We start from the raw sequence: 24,245 nt of genomic DNA, 5'->3' as shown, positions 1-24,245 counted from the left end.
ATAAAAGTCCTATTAACGGCAGTTGCAGACGATGAATGAAAGACCATCAAAAGAATAAACAAAAGAGTAAAAAGTGCCCATCGTTTTCAAAACTGAGTTTGTGAAGTGTTCGAAGAGGCAGGTTTGCAACCAGTGTGTACTACTGGTTTTGACTTATGGTCGTTGGACTTCAACGCCTCGATAGCAGAGTTTTCAGCATAGACGGCACTCGTGCGGAGGACCTGAGTTGAATTCTCGGTACTGCCAAGGATTTTTCCTTCATTGGAGACCTGGTACGCTGTGAACTCAGCCTCGTGATGCCCATTGAGGAGCTGCTTGACCGAATAGTAGTGACTCCATGGTCTGAAAAATGCCCGCGACAGAGGTATGCTGGCCACATGCCCCTGCATACTGCATCCGCAATAAGCCGCAAGGCGGAGGATGACACGGCGGCCGGTAGAAGTCCCTTGGGCCTTCAAGGCCTGGAACAGGAGCTTCCTTTTTCGTCAGTCTTCAGATGAAAAGAGCAAAAGAAGTTCGAAAACTGGGGGTTGCTCAGTGATCAATGGAAAGGTGGATGATGCGAATTACAAGGAGAGAGGGAAAGAGAAACAAGTCGGTCAGAAAATATACTGGAATATGTGAGGTTGCTGTCGTCACATCTCTTCCGAAAAAATGGTTCAAATGGCTCTGAGCACTATAGGACTTAACATCTGAGGTCATCAGTGCCCTAGAACTTAGAACTACTTAAACCTAACTAACCTAAGGACATCAAACACATCCATGCCCGAGGCAGGATTCGAACCTGCGACCGTAGGGGTCGCGCGGTTCCAGACTGAAGCGCCTAGAACCGCTCGGCCACACCGGCCGGCCATCTCTTCCAAATACCGGTGTGTGCACACGAGCACAGACTAATCTGGCAGAGCCGAGCGGGGGATAACGAGTTGTCGGAATAAGCAGAACTCCGTCTCTAGCAACGACAGTGCTTTTCTTTGCGCTGCATTTGGCGTTGCGGCAGTAGCACTCGGTCGCCATATTCGTTGCCGAGGTGTCGTAGTAAATGATTGTACGTGTCCGTCACGAAATTTTGACTTCGAAATAATTCATCCGCGGGTATAAGAAACTTTCCTAAAATAATAGTTGGTCGCACGAAACGGTGTAAAGTTTAATTACATTACCGATCAGGTAGTAAATGCTGTGATATAGGGCCTATAGAGTTCTGTGAAGTCTGATTATAGAGGAGTACGCTATCAGTAACAACGAATGGTTATTATCAGTCTAAATCCACGTGTAAAACAGTTGAATTCAATTTGCGGATCCCATCCGCATCCCACTTCAGGACAGGAGAAAACTAAATCTATGAGACGGCGAACAACGAGAGCATAACGGCTGAGACGTTATGAGAAGCAGACATACCTGAGACTAATGAAAATTAAATGGAGGTGGATGGCACATGTAGAAAACTACTTTAACCTGCACCAGCGCAGCGGCGACGCTGCTTTGGCATTCATGTCCGGCACGCTTTTACAGTGAAGTAATGGGTCATCCTGGCTACCAGTGATCTACGACGCAAGCGCGTGAGGCGTTGCCAGTCTTGTCAGCCACAAACCGGCGATGAGAGACGCGCGTTTAACAGCCCATCACCACAGTACCCAGGGACGGGAAGTTTCTGCCCGCACTGTCAATAAACGAAATCAGATGTCAGCCGGGCCCTTTATTACGGCAGCTTGTGGCAGTGACGCGACTTCCGGATCTTAAACAACGGGAAATAAACACCATCATCGCCAAAACAAACCTGTCGTCGTGCCCCATTAATTAGTTTTGGCGACTGGCCCACAAGTCAGCATTTTCGAGTGTGGTCGATCACAACACGTGGCTTAGGCGAACCGACATTCAGCAAGAGCCGCTAAAGTAAGCTTACTAAAATTACCGTTTTCTCCATCGTAGGCAACAACGAATGGTTATTATCAGTCTAAATCCACGTGTAAAACAGTTGAATTCAATTTGCGGATCCCATCCGCAATATAGTGTGCAATATAAGTGTCATAAGTGTCATATAAAACAATTGCTTAGCAATCTGTCTGTAGTATATCAGTACCTAAAGCGAAAACAAAAACGTCTGTTGCAAAAACAAAAATAAAAAGTATTTCTACTATTTTAATTCACTACACGATTACTAGCCGACAGTCAGTCGTGACCCAGTAAAACCACCGTCTTTAGTTTCCTCGTTCTCAAGACGGAGTGCTGTGGCTCTACAGCTGTAGAAGCAGGATACATAGGAAACCTTGAAAGGTCTCTGTTGGATTCCTTTCATGGCAATTTCTTAAATCTGTTGTCATTTACGGCATAAATTCCTCTTCTAAATTTACGGTGGTGTTTCTGACTATCTGGGAGGAGACTGAGCAGTGGAACGTGTTACTTTTACACATAAACAAGAACGATCTGACACACTACTACACTTTAAAACACAGTTTATATGTAATTCATGTCACACAGTCTCATACGGAACCTACATCCGCTTTCTTTTATATACTGCATATGATAAGATACTGTCATCCCCCTTCCCTTCTGTGTGAAAGGATGAATGAGCAGATGTATTTCTAGTTGCATGCTTGATGGTAGCAGACAAGCCTGTCTGCTAGAGAACAGTAGGACCAACGTCGGAACAGGTAGCTACACTTATTAAAAGCAGAGAGGTTTCTATTCTTAGTATGGTCCTGTCCGTCCCTTGTCATGTTGGTATAGGAAGCTGCCTCTCTGGTCACTTCCGTTTGGTTCAAATGGCTCTGAGCACTATGGGACTTAACATCTATGGTCATCAGTCCCCTAGAACTTAGAACTACTTAAACCTAACTAACCTAAGGACATCACACAACACCCAGCCATCACGAGGCATAGAAAATCCCTGACCCCGCCGGGAACTTCCGTTTGTATCTGTTAAACACCCTTGGTAGGGGCCCAGGCAGTCTGTCTGCGGCGAGAGTATGAAATGTTAAGATCTCCGGCTAAGCGCGTCTCTGCTAAGTCCGTAGGACAATGGATTTCTTAAGTTCAGCCTAGCTGAAAATGTAATCACCTTTAATTCAGGTTTAGATCGAATATATCTAATGTTATCTTAAATTGCAACGCAGTGTAATTCGAGTGTGAAGTTAAGTCTATCTTCTGGAAGTTGCTTTGTCACTACTCTGTGAGTAAAGTGGAACCACGTGTTGATGATCCGTAACTCTAACTAAGATCATCAATCTTAAATGCGAATGTGCATGAGATTATAACGTCTCGTCTTGACAATATTTTTCAATATAGCAACTTTTCTTTATGTTCAACCCACGTGGGGTGTACTTTGTGAGACCAGTACCACGTGCTTATAGAATCGTTTGACCCGTCAGGTTAATAGTAAGACGATAGTAACCAGTTTGAGGTTTTTCTTTTGTAATTTGTGTTTCGATGTAATTTATTTTAATTATCAAAATTATTGTGGAGTTACACTCTTTGTGTAAACCAAGTTGGCCACGTGAAGCATGTAGTGTAATCATCAAAGTAGTCCTCAGCTATTCTTTTCGGGAAGATTCCACAGAGAGTTAGTATGAATTTAGTATACCAGTGTATGGTAATTTCATGACGGACAGGATTGCGCTACGAACCTAACTTCTTTGGGTGAAAATTGAATCGGGTGGTTGTGGTTATTTTCCTCTTGCATATGTTTCAACGTTCTTCGTGTGTTATTTTATGAATACAGTGTTGTATGCAGTCTCCCAATCTTGGCTCCATATTTAATGTGTTCCATAAGATTACAAACTCACATTTTCACAATCCTAAATAAGGCACCAGTTTAGTTATGAATCAAGTTTAATATGCTGGAATTTTAACGGAACAATGATCAATGTTAAAAAAAAATGTCCAAATATAAACTGATTTATTTCTTTTTATTTAAATTCTCTTTATATATATATATATATATATATATATATATATATATATATATATATATATATATATATCCGGTTGTCGGAAGATGACTATTAAAAGATTATAATTAATGTTAGTATGGTTGGGAATTTGGTAAGCTAGACTGGATACCTGGTGAAACAGTTGCTCAGTAATGCAAGGTTAACTTCCCCAGATAGCTCACAGCTTTTAACCCGCTTTCAGAACAAATTAATGCATCAACGTTACAACCTATTTTGCTGAAATCAGCATTTATTGTCTCATCTGCTAAAATGTAACCGGTTCCAGATCACGTACTCCGAGTCATTGTATACCTTCAGGTTTAATACCTTCTCTTCTTCTGTAATACACTCCTGGAAATGGAAAAAAGAACACATTGACACCGGTGTGTCAGACCCACCATACTTGCTCCGGACACTGCGAGAGGGCTGTTCAAGCAATGATCACACGCACGGCACAGCGGACACACCAGGAACCGCGGTGTTGGCCGTCGAATGGCGCTAGCTGCGCAGCATTTGTGCATCGCCGCCGTCAGTGTCAGCCAGTTTGCCGTGGCATACGGAGCTCCATCGCAGTCTTTAACACTGGTAGCATGCCGCGACAGCGTGGACGTGAACCGTATGTGCAGTTGACGGACTTTGAGCGAGGGCGTATAGTGGGCATGCGGGAGGCCGGGTGGACGTACCGCCGAATTGCTCAACACGTGGGGCGTGAGGTCTCCACAGTACATCGATGTTGTCGCCAGTGGTCGGCGGAAGGTGCACGTGCCCGTCGACCTGGGACCGGACCGCAGCGACGCACGGATGCACGCCAAGACCGTAGGATCCTACGCAGTGCCGTAGGGGACCGCACCGCCACTTCCCAGCAAATTAGGGACACTGTTGCTCCTGGGGTATCGGCGAGGACCATTCGCAACCATCTCCATGAAGCTGGGCTACGGTCCCGCACACCGTTAGGCCGTCTTCCGCTCACGCCCCAACATCGTGCAGCCCGCCTCCAGTGGTGTCGCGACAGGAGTGAATGGAGGGACGAATGGAGACGTGTCGTCTTCAGCGATGAGAGTCGCTTCTGCCTTGGTGCCAATGATGGTCGTATGCGTGTTTGGCGCCGTGCAGGTGAGCGCCACAATCAGGACTGCATACGACCGAGGCACACAGGGCCAACACCCGGCATCATGGTGTGGGGAGCGATCTCCTACACTGGCCGTACACCACTGGTGATCGTCGAGGGGACACTGAATAGTGCACGGTACATCCAAACCGTCATCGAACCCATCGTTCTACCATTCCTAGACCAGCAAGGGAACTTGCTGTTCCAACAGGACAATGCACGTCCGCGTGTATCCCGTGCCACCCAACGTGCTCTAGAAGGTGTAAGTCAACTACCCTGGCCAGCAAGATCTCCGGATTTGTCCCCCATTGAGCATGTTTGGGACTGGATGAAGCGTCGTCTCACGCGGTCTGCACGTCCAGCACGAACGCTGGTCCAACTGAGGCGCCAGGTGGAAATGGCATGGAAAGCCGTTCCACAGGACTACATCCAGCATCTCTACGATCGTCTCCATGGGAGAATAGCAGCCTGCATTGCTGCGAAAGGTGGATATACACTGTACTAGTGCCGACATTGTGCATGCTCTGTTGCCTGTGTCTATGTGCCTGTGGTTCTGTCAGTGTGATCATGTGATGTATCTGACCCCAGGAATGTGTCAATAAAGTTTCCCCTTCCTGGGACAATGAATTCACGGTGTTCTTATTTCAGTTTCCAGGAGTGTATATCTGTTTTAAGAGAGCGAAATCAAATAGACACTTCTGGCCTTCCCGCGCCTCTTGCTCAATCGAAATTAGAATTGTATACCTTCAGCTGCTGACGGGCGTTGATATATATCAACGGGGACAGGTGAAAATGTGTGCCCCGACCGGGACTCGAACACGGGAGCTCCTGCTCACTTGATAGACGCTCTATCCATCTGAGCCACCGATGGCACCAGGGATAGTGCGACTGCAGCGACTATCTCGCGTACGCCTCCCGCGAGACCCACACTCTCACCTTATATGTCCACACACTACATTCGTAGTGTCCCTACCCAACACACTCATTACTCGTGGAAGACATTCTTACCAAGTCCCGTAAGAGTTCGGGTAATATGTGTGCATCCGCACAGAAGAGGAAGGTCATGGCCGGTATTGTCAGAACTATATACTTATATGGATATGGTGTATGTTCTTTCGTACATGTCCGAAAGAACATACACCATATCCATATAAGTATATCTTCCTCAATCTGTTAGTAACTTCGCCCGTTTTTAATGTCATCCAGCGTCCCAGCCCTTCCTTTTCCTCTCCTTGTCTTCCCAGCAGTCTTGCATTCCACGAGTATTCATTGCAGATGATTTCTTCACAATATTTTTGTATATGGCCCGGGCAATACATTTTCTTCATTCTTAACACGTGAGGCAATACTGACCCTACGACTTATCTCAGAAGAAAGATTAAGGAAAGGCAAACCTACGTTTCTAGCATTTGTAGACTCAGCGAAAGCTTTTGACAATGTTGATTGGAATACTCTCTTTCAAATTCTGAAGGTGGCAGGGGTAAAATACAGGGAGCGAAAGGCTATTTACAATGTGTACAGAAACCAGATGGCAGTTATAAGAGTCGAGGGGCATGAAAGGGAAGCAGTGGTTGGAAAGGGAGTGAGACAGGGTTGTAGCCTCTGTCCGACGCTATTCAATCTGTATATTGAGCAAGCAGTAAAGGAAACAAAAGAAAAGTTCGGAGTAGGTATTAAAATCCATGGAGAAGAAATAAAAACTTTGAGGTTCGCCGATGACATTGTAATTCTGTCAGAGACAGCAAAGGACTTGGAAGAGCAATTGAACGGAATGGACAGTGTCTTGAAAGGAGGGTATAAGGTGAACATCAACAAAAGCAAAACGAGGATAATGGAATGTAGTGGAATTAACTCGGGTGATGCTGATGGAATTAGATTAGGAAATGAGACACTTAAAGTAGTAAAGGAGGTTTGCTATTTGGGGAGCAAAATAACTGACGATGGTCGAAGTAGAGAGGATATGAAATGTAGACTGGCAATGGCAAGGAAAGCGTTTCTGAAGAAGGGAAATTTGTTAACATCGAGTATTGATTTAAGTGCCAGGAAGTCGTTTCTGAGAGTATTTGTATGGAGTGTAGCCATGTATGGAAGTGAAACATGGACGATAAATAGTTTGGACAAGAAGAGAATAGAAGCTTTCGAAATGTGGTGCTACAGAAGAATGCTGAAGATTAGATGGATAGATCACATAACTAATGAGGAGGTATTGAATAGAATTGGGGAGAAGAGGAGTTTGTGGCACAACTTGACAAGAAGAAGGGATCGGTTGGTAGGACATGTTCTGAGGCATCAAGCGATCACCAATTTAGTATTGGAGGGCAGCGTGGAGGGTAAAAATCGTAGAGGGAGACTAAGAGATGAATACCCTAAGCAGATTCAGAAAGATGTAGGTTGCAGTAGGTATTGGGAGATGAAGAAGGCCGGCCGAAGTGGCCGCGCGGTTCTGGCGCTGCAGTCTGGAACCGCGAGACCGCTACGGTCGCAGGTTCGAATCCTGCCTCGGGCATGGATGTGTGTGATGTCCTTAGGTTAGTTAGACCCCCTTGATCATGATGTCAGTACTGGAGAGACGATTGGACACTCATTCCAGTGCTGTGTTGACGCAGGCTGTCTTCGTCAGAAGCAGTTTGTGGGTCTGTTGCAGATTTTGTAACAATAAAAGTATATGAGTCGACATGTCAACATTGGGAAAGGCCACACTGAAATGAGAAAATGTAGAATCAGTATAATTACGTATTGACATTGAACTGCCACAACCTAAAAAAATTCCAAGAGTGTCTTTGTGTGACATAACTACACTGTCAATATATAAAAACACAAACGTTACCTTAACCTCATAGCCAATAAATGTTGGGACCGTAGCAGAACCATACATTGTAATTAAGGTTCCCAGGTAGTTACGTAAAACCGAAACTTTCATTAAAATGCTGAACATTAAGGTTGAGAGAATGTTGCAGCAACGCGTGATTGGGCTTGCTGTTAGTTCATATAATAATCTATAGTCGGTGGTTCCAAAGAAAGAAGATGGTATTAGGTAATAGAAATGTAGACAGAAGGCGAAACCGTCAGAAGCATCTTATCATGCACTTTTATTCCATAAACATTGAGAGAACTTGCTGCAGCAGATTTGTTTGGCTCTCTCCCAAGAAGTATTCAAGGTCATTCTTACGTTTTCTCACAGCTGAGTTGATTTCCAAATCTGTGTCACTTAAACCATTGAGAAGAGCTACTAGTCAGTCTGTTGTATGTGTATTTCTGCATGAAATTATTCGTGTTGATAAATTATCTCAGACAATTGCCCACAGTTCACATCTGTGGTTTGGAAGCATGCTTTGCCTTGTATGTATTGTATTTTATGTTAGCCGGGGACCTAGAAACGACGGAGGGGCTCCGTCCCCCGTCCCACGACGACTACCGCAGTCCACTTCATGCCTCCGCCGCCCCACACCGAACCCGGGGTTATTGTGCGGTTCGGCCCTCGGTGGACCTCCCCAGGGAGCGTCTCACACCAGACGAGTGTAACCTCTATGGTTGCGTGGTAGAGTAATGGTAGTGTACGCGTACGTGGAGAACTTTTTTGCGCAGCAATCGCTGACATAGTGTAGCTGATGTGGAATAAGGGGAACCAGCCCGCATTCGCCGAGGCAGATGGAAAACCACCTAAAAACCATCCACAGACTGGCCGGCTCACCGGGGACCAGACACTCGTTCCCACTCCGGAATGCCATGCGTTAGACCGCTCGGGTAACTGGGCTGGCCATTCTCTGCATAGTTGGCAGACAAAGGTAATTTACATGTCATCTCACTACCTAGAAACTAACATCTCTGGATGTGTTATGAAATGACTTGGTACATTATGCAGTTCTTAGTGTCAACAGGGCATAAATCATGGGACTTGTACATATATCAGTTTGAAGAAATAATTAACGTGCTTCCAAATGATTCAGCTTCTTTGCCAATAGTTTTAATTCCGATAAATCAGCTTCCATTACATCAAGTACAGGAAAATGTACTATTACCAGCTTCTGCTAGGTTGAGACATAGCCCTGTTGTAAAGTTAGCTTTGGAAGATATAATATGTTGCAAAGAGACACAAGAGAAATAAAAAACAAGGGAGGTCAGCAAAACCATTCAGAGTAGAGAAGAAAGTACTAATGAAGTTGCACACACTATGATAAGTAAATTTTTTCCAGTGTACTTGGATCCTTATAGAGTGAGATATGTAGTGCATCCAAATACAGTTGAAGTTGAGACTCCTAGGAGCAAGTGGTCTCATGGAACTCATGAGTTTCAGGGAATAAAGATGTGGAGAATGATATCATATATTACATAAAACAGGTGTGGATCATATTGTAAGGTGCTCCTTAAAATACTATTTTAAATACAGAACTTAATATACTCATCAAGCTGAGGAGTTTGAAACCATGCATGCCCTACTTCAAGTAAAGTGACAGTAATTTGCGTAGTACGGAGAGTAATCATTCATATGTGGCCGACATGAACTCGATACTAACAAGCATTGCCTACTTTGCATGTTAAGAGTGACGTAGTATCGCAAAAGCGGGGCAGAGACGGCTGGACAGAACACACATAGAAAGACCACACCTGATGCCTGGGAAAGTTTCTAGGAAAGGATTGCTTTCAGAATGACAGTGGGAGGTAAACATCACGAAAAACATTGTCGCTATGTTTCTTTTTTTCAAAACAGCAAACAGGCCACAGTGGAAAGCACCGCTATTTTTAGCAAATGCTCGCATATCACGTGATGAGGGCGTAGAGAACACTAGGTTGCATGTGGACAGTTCGTGTATGGGCGGAGTCTGAGAGTTTAGGAGCGTAACATGAATGCTATAGACGAGGCGGAAAAATAGTTTCCACCCCCAATACGCTTCTCAAGGTGCATTGGGCCAAGAAGCGACGCAAGTCATACCACAATCAGCATCTGCGCTATGACTTGTGGTGGGGGATGGGCACAAGGTACATTGGGGGGAACAAAAAAGATATAAAGAGTAGAAAGAAAGAGGTCTCTTCAGACCAGGGCCTTGTGTAGACGAACACTTCCTGGTCTGTCGGCCTAGAAAAGCTTTTCAGTGAACACTTGTTTTCAGAGGATTCGAAAATCTTGTGACATCTCCGGAGTGAAGATTAACCGAGTTAGTTACGTTCTGCGGAACAATTGATCAGGGCAGAGGTGTACACGTCACTAAGCCAGAGCGAATGGACATTGCTAATAGTTTATCGCAGAATTTGAACAGCATTTTGTGTCCTATGGCATAACAGGAGTCACTCATAAAAACAGCTTTTTTATTAGCGTATTAGAGAGTGAAACTTTAACGACTGCACTAACAATTTAACACAGTGGTAAAACCCAATGAACTAACATAAGTGCAACTCAAGGACAAGTTGGTGGACTATTTTGATTTTCAAATTCGTGTGGTAATAGCACGCCATAATTTTTTTAGCTCCACTAAGAAAGATGGCCAAACCTGTCACAAGACAATCGCAAAGTTGACGTGACTGTATCGAGATTGCAAATTTCAGTGTCGGAATGATAACAGTAAACAGTGACATGTGAAACTTCCTGGCAAATTAAAACTATGTGCCGGACCGAGACTCGAACTCGGGACCTATGGCTTTCGCGGGCAAGTGCTCTACCACCTGAGCTAGGACTCACGTCCATCCTCATAGCTTCAGTTCTGCGAGTACCTCGTCTCCTACCTTCCAAGCTTCACAGAAGCTCTTCTGCGATCCTTGCAGAACTACCACTCTTGGAAGAAAGGATATTGCGAGACATGGCTTAGCCACAGCCTGGTGGATGTTTCCAGAATGAGATTTTCACTCTGCAGCGGAGTGTTCGCTGATATGAAACTTCCTAGCAGATTAAAGCAGTGTACCGGACCGAGACTCGATTTCGGGACCTTTGCCTTTCGCAGGCAAGTGCTCTACCATCTGAGCTACCCAAGCACGACTCGCGACGCGTCCTCACAGCTTCAGTTCTGCCAGAACTTCGTCTCCTACCTTCCTAACTTCACATAAGCTCTTCTGAAGCTGAAAACAATGCGACGCCAGTCATCAGCATTCCATGCTTCCCCATCATGGTGCCATTTCAAACGCAGCCATTGTGCTTCGATGTTAACAGCAGCCTATGCATGGGTGGTAATTCCCTAGTCAGTCTGCTGCTAGTCTCCGACCAATGGAGCCAGTTGATACAGACTGTTGCAGGGAGTCCATTACTTGTTTTTGGACTGCAGATGTGACGAAGTCACGATGTGCTTGGTGAACAACGTGGCGATCTTACATTGTGGTGGCCACACGTGGCCGGCCGGAACCTCGACGACGAATATGCCTGTCCTCATGTTCCCTTGCAGCCAAAATTGAGCACCTGTCACATCAGAATATACCATAAATCTGGATATTGCACGATTCGACCAGCCGACCAAATGAGAGACCCGCAATCAGGCACTTTCCAAACTCTGTAAGGTACTGATTACGCACTCTCACAGGAGGAAGTGGCATCTCCGTGTCCCTCATAGTTATCATTTACCAACTGACGCTGTTCATGCCTCGTTATATGCCCCAGCAAGCCAGTTAACAACACTGAACACAAACAACATTACTGCGCTCTGGTGGCCATTTTATCTGTCACAGAGAAAAAGAAATGGCTCTGAGCACTATGGGACTTAACATCTTAGGTCATCAGTCCCCTAGAACTTAGAACTACTTAAACCTAACTAACCTAAGGACCTCACACACATCCATGCCCGAGGCAGGATTCGAACCTGCGACCGTAGCGGTCGCGCGGTTCCAGACTGAAGCGCCTTTAACCGCGTGGCCACACTGGCCGGCATCTGTCACAGAGAATTGAGACTCTATCATTTGCATGCACGTCCATGTTGTGTACTTGTACGAAGTTATACTGACATCCGACCTGATCTTCTGGGTGCTTCACCTTTTTGTCAGGCAGTGTATGTGAAAAACGCTACCTTGCAACATGGTCCGGAGCTCACGCAAAACTGTCTGCCCCATTGCAACTGCCAGGGTAAGTCATTTCAGCGGTCGAAGGTTGGCAAAGGCACTGTGGAGTTCACAGCAGCATTCGGGCTAACGAGAGTCTTGCCTTACACCGAAAGCTGGAACAACTGAACTGGTCGCATTAGCCTCCCTGAAGGCTAATTCCTTCACAGATGTAGTCCACTTTCCCAGAAACCTTCCAAGAACTCTTCCACTCGACAATGAGATTTTCACTGTGCAGCGGAGTGTGCGCTGATATGAAACTTCCTGGCTGATTAAAACTGTGTGCCGGACCGAGACTCGAACTCGGGACCTTTGCCTTTCGCGGGCAAGTGCTCTACCAACTGAGCTACCCAAGCACGACTCACGCCCCGTCCTCACAGCTTTACTTCTGCCAGTACCTCGTCTCCTACCTTCCAAACTTTACAGAAGCTCTCCTGCGAACCAGGTCGCATTTAGCGAGACTCCTATTCATTACACATTCATTTTCTCGACGATTATGCAGAGAACCTCCTCATACCTTACCTTATCAGTCAACCAAATTTTAAACATTCTCTTGCAGCACCACTTCTCAAATGGTTCGATTCCATTCTCTTCCTGTTTTCCCACAACCCATGTTTCACCACCGTACAATGCTGCGCTCCAAACGTACATTCCCAGACACTTCTTCCTCAAATTAAGGCCGATGTCTGGTCCAAGCAGTCTTCTCTTGGCGGGAATGCCTTTTTTGCCTGCTTTAGTCTAATTTTTGTGTCCGTCATGGGCTATTTTGCTGCCTAGGTGGCAGAATTCCTTAACTTCATGTACTTCGTGATCACCAGCCATGATGTGAATTTTCTCGCTGTACTCACTCCTGCTACTTCTTATTACTTTCCTCTTTGTTCGATTTACTGTCAATCCATATTCTGTACTCATTAAAACGTTCATTCCATTCAGCATATCCTATAATTCATCTTCATTTTCATTGAGGATAGCAATGTCATCAGCGAGTCTTATTATTAATATCATTCCCGAAGCTTCCTTTTGATCCGTCATTGCTTCTACGACGTAGGGATTGAACGGTAGGAGTAAAAGACTACATCACAGTCTTACATCTTTGTTAATCCGATCACTTCGTTCTTGGTCTTCCAGTCTTACTCTTCCCTCTTGGTTCTTTTACATGTTGAATATTACCCGTCTTTCCCTGTAGCTTACCCCTACTTTTCTCAGAATTTCAAACATTTTGCCCCATTTGACATTGTCGAATGGTTCTTCCACGTCGACAAATCCTACGAACTTGCCTTGATTTTTCCTTAGTCTTACTTCCATTATCAACCGCAACGTCACAATTCCCTCTCTGGTGCCTTTACCTTTCCTAATACAGACTGATCTTCATCTAACACATCCTCAATTTTCTTTTCCATTCTTCTTTATATTATTCTAGTCAGCAACTTGAGTTTTTAAGCAGATTGTGCGATAAGTCTCGCACTTGTTGGCTTTTGCAATCTTCGAAATTGTGTGAATGACGTTTTTCCTAAAAGTCAGATGGCACGTCGCCAGACTCCTACATTCTTCTTATCAACATGAATAGTCAAATGGTTCAAATGGCTCTGAGCACTATGCGACTTAACTTCTGAGGTCATCAGTCGCCTAGAACTTAGAACTAATTAAACCTAACTAACCTAAGGACATCACACACATCCATGCCCGAGGCAGGATTCGAACCTGTGACCGCATGAATAGTCGTTTTACTGCCACATCCCCCATGAAATTCTGATAGAATATTATCTATCCCTTCTCAATTGTTCGATCTTAAGTCTTCCAAAGCTCTTTTAAATTCTGATCCTTATAAACGCATTAAATTCTGATTCTAATAAACGCATCCTACCCCCATGAACCATGGACCTTGCCGTGGGTGGGAGGCTTGCGTGCCTCAGCGATACAGATGGCCGTACCGTAGGTGCAACCACAACGGAGGGGTATCTGTTGAGAGGCCAGACAAACGTGTGGTTCCTGAAGAGGGGCAGCAGCCTTTTCAGTAGTTGCAGGGCCAACAGTCTGGATGATTGACTGATTTGGCCTTGTAACACTAACCAAAACGGCCTTGCTGTGCTGGTACTGCGAACGGCTGAAAGCAAGGGGAAACTACAGCCGTAGTTTTTCCCGAGGGCATGCAGCTTTACTGTATGGTTAAATGATGATGGCGTCCTCTTGGGTAAAATATTCCGGAGGTAAAATAGTCCCCCATTCAGATCTCCGGGCGGGGACTACTCGTGAAGATGTCATTATCAGGAGAAAGAAAACTGGTGTTCTACGGATCGCAGCGTGGAATGTCAGATCCCTTAATCAGGCAGGTAGGTTAGAAAATTTAAAAAGGGAAATGGATAGGTTTAAGTTAGACATAGTGGGAATTAGTGAAGTTCGGTGGCAGGAGGAACAAGACTTTTGGTCACGTGAATACAGGGTTATAAATACAAAATCAAATAGGGGTAATGCAGGAGTAGGTTTAATAATGAATAAAAGGAGTGCAGGTAAGCAACTACAAACAGCATAGTGAACGCATTATTGTGGCCAAGATAGACACGAAGCCCATGCCTACTACAGCAGTACAAGTTTATATGCCAACTGGCTCTGCAGATGATGAAGAAATTGATGAAATGTATGATGAGATAAAATAAATTATTCAGGTAGTGAAGGGAGACGAAAATTTAATAGTCATGGGTGACTGGAATTCGAGAGTATGGAAAGGGAGAGAAGAAAACATAGTGGGTGAATATGGATTGGGGGAGAGAAATGAAAGAGGAAGCCGTCTGATAGAATTTTGCACAGAGCATAACTTAATCATAGCTAACACTTGGCTCAAGAATCATAAAAGAAGGTTGTATACATGGAAGAATCCTGGAGATACTAGAAAGTATCAGATAGATTATATAATGGTAAGGCAGAGATTTAGGAAAAAGGTTTTAAGTTGTAAGACATTTCCAGGGGCAGATGTGGACTCTGACCACAATGTATTGTTTATGAACTGTAGATTAAAACTGAAGAAACTGCAAAAAGGTGGGAACTTAAGGAGATGGGACCTGGATAAACTGACTAAACCAGAGGTTGTACAGAATTTCAGAGAAAGCATAAGGGAACATTTGACAGGAATGGGGAAAGAAATACAGTAGAAGAAGAATGGGTAGCTCTGAGGGATGAAGTAGTGAAGGCGGCAGAGGATCAAGTAGGTAAAAAGACGAGGGCTAGTAGAAATCCTTGGGTAACAGAAGAAATATTGAATTTAATTGATGAAAGGAGAAAATATAAAAACGTAGTAAATGAAGCAGGCAAAAAGGAATACAAACGTCTCAAAAATGAGATCGACAGGAAGTGCAAAATGGCTAAGCAGGGATGGCTAGAGGACAAATGTAAGGATGTAGAGGCTTATCTCACTAGGGGTAAGATAGATACTGCCTACAGGAAAATTAAAGAGACCTTTGGAGAAAAGAGAGCCACTTGTATGAATATCAAGAGCTCAGATGGAAACCCATTTCTAAGCAAAGAAGGGAAAGCAGAAAGGTGGAAGGAGTATATAGAGGGTCTCTACAAGGGCGATGTACTTGAGGACAATATTATGGAAATTGAAGAGGATGTAGATGAAGATGAAATGGGAGATACGATACTGCGTGAAGAGTTTGACAGGGCACTGAAAGACCTGAGTCGAAACAAGGCCCCGGGAGTAGACAACATTCCATTGGAACTACTGATGGCCTTGGGAGAGCCAGTCCTGATAAAACTCTATCATCTGGTGAGCAAGATGTATGAGACAGGTGAAATACCCTCAGACTTCAAGAAGAATATAATAATTCCAATCCCAAAGAAAGCAGGTGTTGACAGATGTGAAAATTACCGAACTATCAGTTAATTAAGTCACAGCTACAAAATACTAACGCGAATTCTTTAGAGACGAATGGAAAAACTGGAAGAAGCCAACTTCGGGGAAGATCAGTTTGGATTCCGCAGAAATATGGGAACACGTGAGGCAATACTGACCCTACGGCTTATCTTAGAAGAAATATTAAGGAAAGGCAAACCTACGTATCTAGCATTTGTAGACTTAGAGAAAGCTTTTGACAATGTTGACTGGAATACTCTCTTTCAAATTCTAAAGATGGCAGGGGTAAAATACAGGGAGCGAAAGGCTATTTACAATTTGTACAGAAATCAGATGGCAGTTATAAGAGTCGAGGGGCATGAAAGGGAAGCAGCCGTTGGGAAGGGAGTGAGACAGGATTGTAGCATGTCCCCGATGTTATTCAATCTGTATATTGAGCAAGCAGGAAAGGAAAGAAAAGAAAAATTCGGAGTAGGTATTATAATCCATGGAGAAGAAATAAAAACTTTGAGGCTTGCCTATGACATTTCAATTCCGTCAGAGAAAGCAAAGGACTTGGAAGAGCAGCCGAACGGAATGGACAGTGTCTTGAAAGGAGGATATAAGGTGAACATCAACAAAAGCAAAACGAGGATAATGGAATGCAGTTGAATTAAGTCGGGTGACGCTGAGGGAATTAGATTAGGAAATGAGACACTTAAAGTAGTAAAGGAGTTTTGCTATTTGTAGAGCATAATAACTGATGATGGTCGAAGTAGAGAGGATATAAAATGTAGGCTGGCAATGGCAAGGAAAGCGTTTCTGAAGAAGAGAAATTTGTTAACATCGAGTATAGATTTGTCAGGAAGTCGTTTCTGAAAGTATTTGCATGGAGTGTAGCCATGTGTGGAAGTGAAACATGGACGATAAATAGTTTGGACAAGAAGAGAATAGAAGCTTTCGAAATGTGGTGCTACAGAAGAATGCTGAAGATTAGATAGGTAGATCACGTAACTAATGAGGAGGTATTGAACAGAATTGGGAAGAAGAGGAGTTTGTGGCACAACTTGGCTAGAAGAAGGGACCGATTGGTAGGACATGTTCTGAGGCATCAAGGGATCACAAATTTAGCATTGGAGGGCAGCGTGGTGGGTAAAAATCGTAGAGGGAGACCAAGAGATGAATACACTAAGCAGATTCAGAAGGATGTAGGTCGCAGTAAGTACTGGGAGATGAAGAAGCTTGCGCAGGATAGAGTAGCATGGTGAGCTGCATCAAACCAGTCTCAGGACTGAAGACCACAACAACAACAACAACGACAATAAACGCATTTATTAGAAGACCCGCCAGGATAGCCGAGAGCGCTAAAGCACTGCTTACTGGACTCGGGTAGGCGCGCCAGCCCCAGATCGAATCCGCCTGGGGTATTAACGACGAGGGCCAGTGTGCCAGCCAGCCTGGATGTGGTTATTATGCGGTTTTCCACATCCCGCTAGGTGAATACCGGGCTGGTCCCCACGTTCTGCCTCAGTTATACGGCTCGCAGACTTCTGAACACATTTGCACTATTCCATGGCTTACACTAGACGCAGACAGTTGCAGTACACTAATTCCTTCCCGGGGGATATGGGGTGGTGACAGGAAGGGCATCCAGCCACCCCTTAAAATTAACATGCCACATCCGATTAACCAGCAGAACCCTCAAGTCGGGATAAATGCTTCGAAAGAGAGAGATATGCGTTAGAAGCCTTATTTTACTTCCCTGGGACATACCCGATTTTGTTTTCGTTTCTGTAGAACTTGCTGCGATACGAATCTGTTGTGGGGAAAAACGTGATGAATGTCGTATGTTAATAGCGCAGCTGATTGCGTTGCTGTGTAAACCAACAATAATAGTTAACTGCTGTGTCACAACTGGCAATGATTTACGACGTGCAGTATCCTTATTTTCAACTAAATTAATATTTCCTCTTCCAGTTATACTTCCCCTCAGACAAGTGACTAATAAGTTGTCAGTCCGACAACTAATCTCTCACAAACTCCATCCAGTATTAATTCACAAAACGAGATGCAATATAGTAACTTTTTCCATCATATTCTGGCTTCAACTATAATTTCGAACTGTTAATGTTTCAAGAAGTATTTTCTCATTAGGTAAATATCAATTTCTCAAGAAGACAGACCTTCATATATTAGTCTAAATATATCTACTGAATAACGTTGAACGCTTTAGAATCGTGTATTATCAATGTATACAGCAACTGCCACGTATTAAGACGTTAAGTGATATTTATCAGTAACCAAGTATTTCCCAGTATGAATTGGTACAATGTTTCAGTAACATGATACTTGTTCATCTTTTTTGTTCTAATGATAGGCTAACAATGTACAGCGGGATCTAGACTTGGTTGGAGACATCCTCTAGCGGTGCATGGCTGTCCGCTCTGCCACCAGTCGGTCCAGCATTTCCTCATCAACAAAACAGCGCCAGAAGACTCCTCTGTGTTAACTCCTCGTGCAGCACATCAAACAAAGCATAAAACGCACGTTTTACTCAGTATAAATTTTTACCAAAATGTATTCGTTAATCAACCCTAAAATAAAATCGTAATGTGACACACCACATATCGTTGAGGTGGCTCGCGGACGAAGTGATCCACCGAGGCACGATGTTTCGTTACAAACTCCAGTACAACTTAGTGGGTTGTATTGGTCAAATTTTCATTGAGGCAATAACAAATCTGGTTGCGCACTTCGCTTAGTGTTATGCTTGTCAGTATTCAATAATGTGGTACACTGGAAGCACCAGTAAATTTCTTTATGTGGGGATATCAAAACAATCGTGTTTGTGTCACCAAACCCACTACCCCAGATGACTTCAAACAGAACACCAAGGAAACATGTCTCCCCGTGACACCAGCAACTTTCCATCTCGTCAGCAGGTCGTTTAGAAAGTGCACTGAGTTCTGGATTCAGGAAAATGGGCATTCATGTAAACACCTTGCTTAAACAAGTGAGTGATACGTTATCGTTCGAGGGACGGCACTCACATGAGACGTGCGTGTTCAAAGTGATAGATTCAGTATATTCATCATTTGGATTTGCAGCTCCTTGTGTTTACCGTGTTTGCAGTTAACACTGTAGGATGTGAGGTCCGACAGTTATGGAAAACGCCGTTTTTCCCAAGTACCCAAACATGTTTGAGCACCACTGTGGGTTTCCGTTTCATTTAATCTTTACACTTGGTGTGCATGATTTTTCAGGACCACTTGTGTATTATTTTATTACAGGTAGCTTGTCATGTTTTCGTCTGGCAAGCCCTTTTATTCTCAGCACCATGGTGAGGTGTCGTGATGCACACATGAATATAACACGTATTTTCACAAATAAGGTCGTAAAAGCACTTTGCACTTCACCGAAACCCAGCGTAATTGTGGTTGTTGTGTATAATTACTCGCGCCGCGTTCTCACGGTCATAAAGTTTCAGTGTGAAATGATTACTGTGGTACTGTGGAATACAGGATGTGGCTAAAACTCAGTGTACGTAAACTGCTTTGAACCGACTTATAACTTCTGTAACAAATCGTACAGGTTGTGATACTACATTAACTGTTTCAGTTGTATCTTTGATTGTTCGCTTCCTAAAATTACAAACAAAAGAGAGTATACATGGTGCTGAACGATAATTCGAAGCAAAAAGTCTAGTAAAGGTAGACTCTAAAATGCGCGCCTGAATATCTATGAGCACTTCTTCATCTCCGATACTCTGGAACAAATCTTTTCTACTGCAAGCTCTTTGCTTTCCTTATTTTGGTAGGACGTAGTGTGGGCCAAAACAAGAAAAAATTGTATGGTAAATATGGGCTCTGAAATGAATATTTAATGAACACTCTTTCAATAGAAGAGATGTCTTTCGCAGTAGTAAAGATGAAAAACTTCTCATATATCGTAAGATATGCATTTTAGAGTCAATGTGTACTACACTTTTTTGTTTCGAATCATCGTCCCTGTAGTATCTTTAAATACTAACCATTCCTCGTGGGACACCTTGCACAATTAGATTTTTGGAACGAAGAGGAATAAAGCAACATTTACTAATATGACGCACCAGCCGGTCTCGTTCTACATATCGCCCAATTCCGCTGCTAAGCATCTGTTACAAGCTGCTGGAGGGGACGACCAAAACGTTAACTTCGATGGCAGTACAGTCCAGAACTGGACCATAGGAACAATGGTCAGGTGCTGGTCAGGCAAAATTGGCTTGAGAACTTAGGCAATCACCCCCTAATACTCTAGGTTGGAGATACCCCTTTGGCCAAAAAACAGTGTCCTGCTGCGAGAAGGAGTCAGTAACTGCCAGCTGTACATCCTTGTGTTGCTGAAACTTCATGGCCTTTTTGATGGGACTGAAGGTGTGATAACCGCATGGGGTGAGATCAGGACAATAGGGAGGGTGCTGGAGTGTGCCTCCCTTGAATTGGCGTAGCTTCTGCTTAACTCCCAGACTGACCGCAGTCTTGTATCGAATCGCGGCCAGCACGGAAGTCGGCTCAGCATTCCACAACGATGGTTTTCCGCAGACATTCAGCCCCATACACGTTTTCCATTCTCCGACGGTTATCTACCGATGTTTGCCCTTCGGCAGCAAGGAAAAGACTAACAGCACGTTGGTCCTGTCTGGACACATTTTGTAATAACGTCGCCATAGTTCACGTTTCCGCATTTGCCGCACGCACCTGGGAAAGAACAAATGCCACACTAGTTCCTTCCCTACAGGTAGGTGCTTATATACCAGTGTAGGAGTGGCGCTACGTTGCAAATACGTTGCAGCAACGACCGCAAACGGAAACTTTTTGATCACCCTTATACAATATACCCAATAAATGACGCCATAACCTCTTCACACTAGGCAGGATTTCACGAAAATCGGCGATGCTGCGATCAAGTCTTCGCCCTAACATTATTTACAGAAGCAGGCATCAAACAGAAACCCTCAGCGTCATTTATTGTCCTCAAACCAGTGTACAACTTCGCTTGGCTGGAATGATCATTGTATTAGCTAAATCAAACCATTCAAAGTTCAAACGTCACAGCTCTAATGGAAAACAAGCTTAGAATCATGCTCATAAATTAAGGATAACTGAAGAATGTGGTGCCACACAACGTGGCACTACACAAAACTGGCTCTAATAGCATAGGCACATAGGGAACACACACGACGCAGATCTGAAAGACCACGGTATTGGTGATAAGTTGAGAAAACCGTCCCGAAACACATGTGCTACAAAACGCTACTATTTCCTGCGCATGTACCCCGACATCAGTACGGGATATGATCACCATGCACACGTACACAGGCCGCACAAAGGGTTGGCATACTCTGGATCAGATGGTCGAGTAGCTGCTGGGGTATAGCCTCCCATTCTTGCACCAGTGCCTGTCGGAGTTCCTGACGTGTCCTAGGAGTTTATAGACGTGCAGCGATACGTCGACCGAGAGCATCCCAGACGTTCTCGATGGGGGTTTAGGTCTGGAGAGCAGGCAGGCCACTCCATTCGCCTGATATCTTCTGTTTCAAGGTACTCCTCCACGGTGGCAGCTCAGTGGGGCCATGTGTTATCATCCATCAGGAGGAAGGTGGGACCCACTGCACCCCTGAAAAGGCGGACATACTGGTGCAAAATGACGTCCCGATACACCTGACCTGTTACAGTTCCTCTGTCAAAGACATGCAGGGGTGTACATACACCAATAATAATGCCACCCCACACCATCAAACCACGACCTCCATGCAGGTCCCTTTCAAGGACATTAAAGGGTAGGTATCTGGTTCCTGGTTCACGCAAGATGAAAATCCGGCGAGAATCACTGTTCAGACTATACCTGGACCCGTCCGTGAACATAACCTGGGACCACTGTTCCAATGAGCATGTACTGTGTTCTTGACACCAGACTTTACGGGATTTCCTGTGGCCAGCGGTCAGTGGAATGCACCTTGCAGGTCTCCAGGCGAATAAACTAAGTCTGTTCAGTCGTCTGTAGACAGTGTGTCTGGAGACAACTGTTTCAGTGGCTGCGGTGAGGTCCCGAGCAAGGCTACCTGCAGCAAGTACTCTGTGGCCGTCTGTAGGCACTGATGGTGCGATGTCGGTCTCCTTGAGGTGTTGTACAACGTAGACGTCCCGTACTGTAGCGCCTGAACACGTTTCCTGTCTGCTGGAATCGTTGCCGATATCTTGAGATCACACTTTGTGGCACACGGAGGTCCCATGTTACGACCTGCTGTGTTTGACCAGCCTCCAGTCACCTTAATATTCTACCCCTCATAACGTCATCAATATGTGTTCTTTAAGCCATTTTCAACACACAGACACCATTAGCACGTCTGAAAACGTCTGCACACTTACACGCTGCACCGTACTCTGACATGCACCATCACGCGTCTTCGTATGTGGCCTGCTGCCAGCGCCACCATGCGACGACCGCAGGTCATATGACCCGCATTGCCATACCCCGAGGTGATTTAAGGCCGCAAACCGCCAACCAGAGCGTTGTTTCACCATGTGTCAGCATTATCCTTAATTTATGAGTATGAGCGTAGAAACCACCCTTTTAAAGTTAACATTGGAGAAACTATATGTAAATCCTATATCATAAAGAGCGGTCTCCCAAAGGGCTCGGGTTTGGGCCACATTTTTATTTAAGCTGTACACTGGCGATATAGTCACCACTTGATCTGTAAAGTTTAGCTACACCGACAATTTTGCAATAGCAACTCAAAGTAACACAAACTACCTAGAAAAACTTCACCAATATTATAAAAAGTAGAGACTTTTCACGCTCTTAACAATACAAACGTCAGCCCGTTGCACCTCACCAACAGAATGAGAAACAAAAAACTGAATGTAAACTTGCGGTACAAAAATTACGACATAGTCGACAACTCAGATATTTAGGTGTGTGTCTGGACAGATCCCTGACATTTAGAAAACACCTATAACTAACAGGACAAAGGCTAAAATCAAGAAATAATACATTAAGGGAACAGACTGGTGCTAGCTGGGGATCTAATGCAAACACCTCGAGAACTACAGCACAAGCACTTGTGTATCCTCCTGTTTGGGGTAGGAGCAGCCACCTCAGCAAAAAATATATACTAGTTGGTGAATGACGCCACCACCCACAAATTCTTTTTAAGCGTTTCATTTTAGTGCCATAACCGGTTTCGGGTTACCATGCCCATCTTCACAGGGCTAACAGTTTTCGTTACACGGGTGTTTTGATCAACAGCATGTCGTCTGCTCCACTCTGCACAAGAATATTTCAATATTTGGTGCCACTTTCTAAGTTGTTTCATTAATAAAAATACACTAAAGTACTTGCATTCTTTTATATCCGATGCAAAATAGTTGTACTCACCTACATACGTTCCAGCAGATGGCGATTTGTTTTGTTGCGGTCCATGTGGTTTTCTAGCTTCGTGCACATGTTGTTGAATTCCACACAGCACACATATTGTCAGTAATTTACTGTTTCACACTTCATAATATTCTTATAATGAGTGTTGAGAATCATGCATGTGCTATCCACTTGATGGTTTTGTTTACAATACAAAGATTATCATTAAGCAGAGATACAAAGATATTCATTAAGTACTGACCAAGGATGTAAACAGAGCAAAGATGATATGTGAGATGTGCAAAATGTAACATATTAATGCAGAAAAATGTTAGCACTCTAAGAGTAAACTTATTATTAAAAGACAGTAGGATAAACTGTTTCAGCCGGTCGGTGTGGCCGTGCGGTTCTAGGCGCTTCAGTCTGGAACCGTGTGTCCGCTACGGTCGCAGGTTCGAATCCTGCCTCGGGCATGGATGTGTGTGATGGGGACTGATGACCACAGATGTTAAGTCCCATAGTGCTCAGAGCCATTTGAACCATTTTTTGATACACTGTTTTACTAGGGTTTTTCTCATCTGTCAGAGGAAATTATTGACAAAATACTTCAAAGTCAACCGATTGCATATTATAAAATAGACAGATGGCACACACATTTATATATACAGGTATTTCATTTTCGTCACAGTTCATATGGTAATTGCATCAAATGCAAAATTAAAAAATTGGAGGGTGGGATGAGGGAAACACATTTGTTTATTATGGCAGTTTATATATATACAATTACATACTGATATCTTAAACAGCAGTGCTGTGACTGTTAGGGGTGCAATTTGTGTTTGATTTCTGTGAGCAGCCTAAGGAAACTATTTGGAAAATGCTTATTGCCAAGCTCCAGTTGCTCATTTAGAATGTGTTGGGGTGATCTGAGGGTGTAAATATATATTTCTAGTTCCTCTAAGGGGTCCAT

The sequence above is a fragment of the Schistocerca cancellata genome, chromosome 7, assembly GCF_023864275.1.
Source record: "Schistocerca cancellata isolate TAMUIC-IGC-003103 chromosome 7, iqSchCanc2.1, whole genome shotgun sequence".
Classification (NCBI taxonomy): domain Eukaryota; kingdom Metazoa; phylum Arthropoda; class Insecta; order Orthoptera; family Acrididae; genus Schistocerca; species Schistocerca cancellata.
This window is presented reverse-complemented; position numbering follows the sequence as displayed.